Source organism: Thalassophryne amazonica, chromosome 9, assembly GCF_902500255.1.
Source record: "Thalassophryne amazonica chromosome 9, fThaAma1.1, whole genome shotgun sequence".
Taxonomy (NCBI): domain Eukaryota; kingdom Metazoa; phylum Chordata; class Actinopteri; order Batrachoidiformes; family Batrachoididae; genus Thalassophryne; species Thalassophryne amazonica.
This window is the reverse complement of record NC_047111.1, coordinates 112,028,395-112,034,394: the sequence shown is the minus strand read 5'-3', so window position 1 is coordinate 112,034,394 and position 6,000 is coordinate 112,028,395. Positions and strand designations below refer to the sequence as shown.

General features: G+C 43.2%; 1 protein-coding gene across 2 annotated transcripts in view; it reads right to left on the bottom strand.

Annotated features, from left to right (window-relative positions):
* Positions 1-445: 445 nt before the first annotated feature.
* The window catches only part of LOC117517839 (galactosylgalactosylxylosylprotein 3-beta-glucuronosyltransferase 1), a 28,808-nt gene continuing 23,253 nt past the window's right edge, over positions 446-6,000 (bottom strand). Inside the window, exon 5 of one of the 2 annotated variants that reach the window (XM_034178974.1) lies at positions 446-929. The gene's annotated coding sequence lies outside the window, so the exon portion shown is untranslated. The remainder of the gene's footprint in view (positions 930-6,000) is intronic. The other variant, XM_034178973.1, reaches the window with a different exon arrangement.

Sequence of the window (6,000 nt, the reverse complement as noted above, 5' to 3'; positions counted from 1 at the left end):
ATCCAAAGACAAGCAGGATAGGTGGACTGGAAACTTTAAATTGTCCATATGTGTGAATGTGTTTGTTTGTCTATATGTGACCCAGTGACAGACTGCTGGGATAAGCTCCAGCCCCCCCCACGTGACCCTTAATTAGCGTAAGTGGGTGTAGAAAATGGATGGATGGATTCAGTAAATCCTTTCATCAAAAACACGGAACACGGCGCGTGCACACGGGGGTGACATGCGATGAAAACCAGTAGGAACACCTCTGTTGTGTTGCAGTAGATCACAAATAAACCTTTTAATAAATTACTGTCAGACGGGACATTCATAATAAAGTGATTGTGGTGATTTTAAAAAAACAGTGCTCCCTGCTTCTTGTGCTTGCGCACAGCCGTGCGTGTGCAGTTACATGGTTTGCGGAGGTCCAGGAGTCCTAACTAGTGGTGCAACTCAGTGTTTTACAGTATTGGGGGGGGGGGTGTTGTGATGCTGTGGGTGCAGTCTGTCAGTCATTGCTGACTCACTCTGTACAAGGGCTCTTTTCTTCCTCTGTGCAGCCCCAAGCCGACAGCCAGCTCTCCTCAGAACAAAAGGTGCCTATTTACTGCTGATTGGATGGTTAGGTGGTGGTGTTGGAGCTCTGAGCGCGCTTTATTGCTTGCTGTGCCATCTCTTCCTGCAGTTTAAATTGCTCACCATCCTTTGTCTGTGTCTCGCTGGGCCATCACCTTTAGGCAACCCCTGCCAGTGTTTCACTTTAACTGTGCGCGCCGAGCAGTTTGCTTTGTGCTTTGATAGGCACGAGGGTTTGTGCTGCCTGCAGTGGACAGGCGTGACTCCATCACAGCTGGTGCTCCGTGCTCATAATTTAACCCTAGCCGTTGCTTTGTGGGGCTCTGAGGTTGGTCTGGATCCAGGCAGAATCCCGCTGAGGCACATCTCCGCTGTAATGACAAAGCACCACTTAACAAGCAGGACAGAATAATAAAAATACGTTCAACTTATCAGAAATCTGAAGTCTGAATTAAAGCGCAACTTAACTTTTTTATACAACCCCAGTCATATAACCCCAATTCCAATGAAGTTGGGACATTGTGTAAAATGTAAATAAAAACAGAATGCAATGATTTGCAAATCCTCTTCAACCTATATTCAATGGAATACACCACAAAGACAAGATATTTAATGTTCAAACTGATAAACTTTATTGTTTTTATGCAAATATTTGCTCATTTTGAAATGGATGCCTGCAACACGTTTCAAAAAAGCTGGGACAGTGGTATGTTTACCACTGTCCCAGCTTTCCTTCTAACAACACTCAATAAGAGTTTGGGAACTGACAATACTCATGATTGGGTATAAAAGGAGCATCCCCAAAAGTCTCAGTTGTTCACAAGCAAAGATGGGGTGAGGATCACCACTTTGTGAACAACTGCATGAAAAAATAGTCCAACAGTTTAAGAACAATGTTTCTCAGTGTTCAATTGCAAGGAATTTAGGGATTCCATCATCTACAGTCCATAATAAAATCAGAAGATTCAGAGAATCTGGAGAACTTTCTACATGTAAGCAGCAAACCTGAAACCAACACTGAATGCCCGTGATCTTCAATCCCTTAGGCGGCACTGCTTTAAAAACCAACATCATTGTGTAAAGGATCTTACCACGTGGGCTCAGGAAAACTTCAGAAAACTATTGTCAGTTAACACAGTTCATCGCTACATCAACAAGTGCAAGTTAAAACTCTACCATGCAAAGCAAAAGCTATACATCAGGGGTGCCAAGTACAGTCCTCGAGATCTACCTTCCTGACACCCCTGCTCCAACACACCTAAATCCAATGAAAGGCTCATTAAAAGCCTGCTAACGAGTCTTTCATTTGTCAAAAGAGGAAAAAGACCATCCAGATTGTTACCAGCACAAAGTTCAAAAGCCAGCAGCTGTGATGGCATGGGGGTATGTTAGTGCCCATGGCATGGACATCTTACACATCTGTGATGGCACCATCAATGCTGAAAGGTACATCCAGGTTTTGGAGCAACGCATGCTGCCATCCAAGCAACATCTTTTTCAGGGACATCCCTGCTTATTTCAGCAAGACAATGCCAAGCCACATTCTGCACGTGTTACAACAGCATGGCTTCGCAGTAAAAGAGTGTGGGTACTAGGCAAACCTATGAGCAATACAGGCAGACAATTCCAGATGCTTGCTCCATATACACTGACATGGCTCACTCCACATAATTACCACACACCTCCCATTAAAACACACTGTCTGCATGATCCACTAAACACTCCCTCCAAATTGGGCGGGCTATTTAAATTTCCCAGCTCCCCCTATACCTGTGAAATGCTGCCACTTCTGTATTCACGTCACTGCTGCTGCTCAGCCCTGCCTCTGCCCCAGCATCCACCTGTGAGCTCTGAATGGGCAAATATGTACGAGGTCTGTTAGAAAAGTAATGGACCTTTTTATTTTATGCAAAAAATATATAGATTTGATTCATATGTTTTTACGTCAGCCAAGCTTGAACCTTCATGCGCATGTGTGAGTTTTTTCACGCCTGTCAGTTGCGTCATTCACCTGTGGGCAGGCTTTGAGTGAGCACTGGTCCACCCCCCTCGTCGGATTTTTATTGTCAGGGAAATGGCGGAATGATTTGGGCTTTGTTCCATCAGAATTTTTTCAGAAACTGTTAGAGACAGGCAGCTGGAAACCATTCGGAAAATTCATTTGGCTTTCGGTGAAAATTTTTTGGGCTTCACAGAGATTAAGGAGTGTTACTGCCGCTTTAAGGACGGCCCACAATGGCGCACGGCGCGCCGCGCTCTGAGCCGCGATCGACAGGCAGAAACGACCATTTCATTTCTAAACGGATGGCTGTATGGCTCCGGGACCATCGTGTGCAATTTCTCTGGTTATCACAAGAGCTGGACATCAGCCATTTTCCGGCAGATTTCACTTTTAACAAGAGATTTTGTCATGGAAAGCCGCGCGGAGGCTTCGCACGTCACGACGGATTCGCTGATGGAGCGAGACAAAGAACACAAAGAACACAAAGAACATATCACTATGGCGATGCATCAACTCCTCAACTAAGACTGAACTAGAAGCTAAACTGCCTGATGTCTTAGCTTCACATTTGGCAAATACCCAGTGAGTAGAGAGACTTGTGGATAGTTTAAACTCAGTGCTCAAAACTACACTCGACGTGATTGCGCCACCTGTATTAAAACCGCGCTCTCCCAAATCACAGTCACCTTGGTTCAATGATTACCTGCGTGACCTCAAGCATAAGGTTAGAGGTATAAAACGGAAATGGTGTCGTTCAAAATTAGAAGTATTCCACCTTGCATGGCATAATGCTATCTTAGACTATAAGCATGCATTATTGGCTACAAAGTGGACTACTACTCTGATTTGATCAACAAAAACAAGCATAACTCAAAGTTCTTGTTCAACACGATGGCAACACTTATTCATGGACAACCACCTGCAGTTCGCTCTCCTTTTACAGCACAAGACTTCCTGGATTACTTTGAGAAGAAAATAGAAGACATTAGGTTAAATATATCCCAGCATGCCTTAACCCAGCCACTACACCCTGCTATTGAGGTGGTGCCATTACTGAGGTGTTACCTGGATTTACAGAATGTGATAGTATCTCACTAGGCATGCTGACAAGGACCTGTGGCCCACTCTTGGGCCGACTGTGCTGGAAATGATTAATCTTTCTTTAACTTATGGATCTGTTCCTAAATGTTTCAAATCTGCAGTGATTAAACCATTACTTAAGAAACCTAATCTTGACCCTAGTGTATTGAAAAACTATCGGCCGATATCAAATCTATCACTTTGCTCTAAAATTCTGGAAAAAGTGGTATCACAGCAGCTCGTGGACTATCTTACTGAGAATAATCTCTTTGAGCCACTGCAGTCTGCTTTTAGAAAATATCATTCCACAGAGATGGCTCTCACTGCTTGATAGGCTGGAAAATCATTTTGGAATTACTGGGAGTGCCCTTGCATGGCTGACGTCATACTTGACCAGTTGTTCTCACTGTGTTTTGTACAGTAACACTACCTCTAACCTTAGTGACATGAAATTTGGAGTTCCACAGGGGTCTGTCTTAGGCCCCCTGCTTTTCTCCATTTATATAGCACCCCTTGGGCACATATTGCGACATTTTGGGATTACCTTTCACTGCTATGCTGATGATACTCAGTTATACATGCCGATAACTGCTGGTAATCTTGTTTACATAAATTCCTTAGAAGATTGCCTTGCATCAGTGAGAAGCTGGATGTCCAGAAACGTCCTACTTTTAAACTCTGATAAGACTGAAATGATGGTTCTTGGTCCAGTGAGACATTGGCATCAATTTGACCAGTTAACACTCAGCCTAGGCTCGTGTGTCATACATCACACTAACAAAGTGAGGAACCTTGGGGTAATTTTTGATCCTTCGTTGTCCTTTGGCCTCCAGATTAGAAATATTACTAGGACTGCTTTCTTCCAACTGTGATATATAGCAAAGATTTGTCCCATCCTGTCTATGGCTGATGCTGAGACCCTGATCCATGCATTTATCTCTTCTAGACTGGACTACTGCAATGTTCTATTTTCTGGTTTACCGCAGTCTAGTATTAGGGCTCTCCGATTGGTTCAAAATGCTGCAGCCAGACTTTTCAAATCAAATCAAATCAAATCAATTTTATTTATATAGGGCCAAATCACAACAAACAGTTGCCCCAAGGCGCTTTATATTGTAAGGCAAGGCCATACAATAATTATGTAAAAACCCCAACGGTCAAAATGACCCCCTGTGAGCAAGCACTTGGCGACAGTGGGAAGGAAAAACTCCCTTTTAACAGGAAGAAACCTCCAGCAGAACCAGGCTCAGGGAGGGGCAGTCTTCTGCTGGGACTGGTTGGGGCTGAGGGAGAGAACCAGGAAAAAGACATGCTGTGGAGGGGAACAGAGATCGATCACTAATGATTAAATGCAGAGTGGTGCATACAGAGCAAAAAGAGAAAGAAACACTCAGTGCATCATGGGAACCCCCCAGCAGTCTAAGTCTATAGCAGCATAACTAAGGGATGGTTCAGGGTCACCTGATCCAGCCCTAACTATAAGCTTTAGCAAAAAGGAACGTTTTAAGCCTAATCTTAAAAGTAGAGAGGGTGTCTGTCTCCCTGATCTGAATTAAGAGCTGGTTCCACAGGAGAGGAGCCTGAAAGCTGAAGGCTCTGCCTCCCATTCTACTCTTACAAACCCTAGGAACTACAAGTAAGCCTGCAGTCTGAGAGCGAAGCGCTCTATTGGGGTGATATGGTACTATGAGGTCCCTAAGATAAGATAGGATCTGATTATTCAAAACCTTATAAGTAAGAAGAAGAATTTTAAATTCTATTCTAGAATTAACAGGAAGCCAATGAAGAGAGGCCAATATGGGTGAGATATGCTCTCTCCTTCTAGTCCCCGTTAGTACTCTAACTGCAGCACTTTGAATTAACTGAAGGCTTTTCAGGGAACTTTTAGGACAACCTGATAATAATGAATTACAATAGTCCAGCCTAGAGGAAATAAATGCATGAATTAGCTTTTCAGCATCACTCTGAGACAAGACCTTTCTAATTTTAGAGATATTGCGTAAATGCAAAAAAGCAGTCCTACATATTTGTTTAATATGCGCTTTGAATGACATATCCTGATCAAAAATGACTCCAAGATTTCTCACAGTATTACTAGAGGTCAGGGTAATGCCATCCAGAGTAAGGATCTGGTTAGACACCATGTTTCTAAGATTTGTGGGGCCAAGTACAATAACTTCAGTTTTATCTGAGTTTAAAAGCAGGAAATTAGAGGTCATCCATGTCTTTATGTCTGTAAGACAATCCTGCAGTTTAGCTAATTGGTGTGTGTCCTCTGGCTTCATGGATAGATAAAGCTGGGTATCATCTGCGTAACAATGAAAATTTAAGCAATGCTGTCTAATAATACTGCCTAAGGG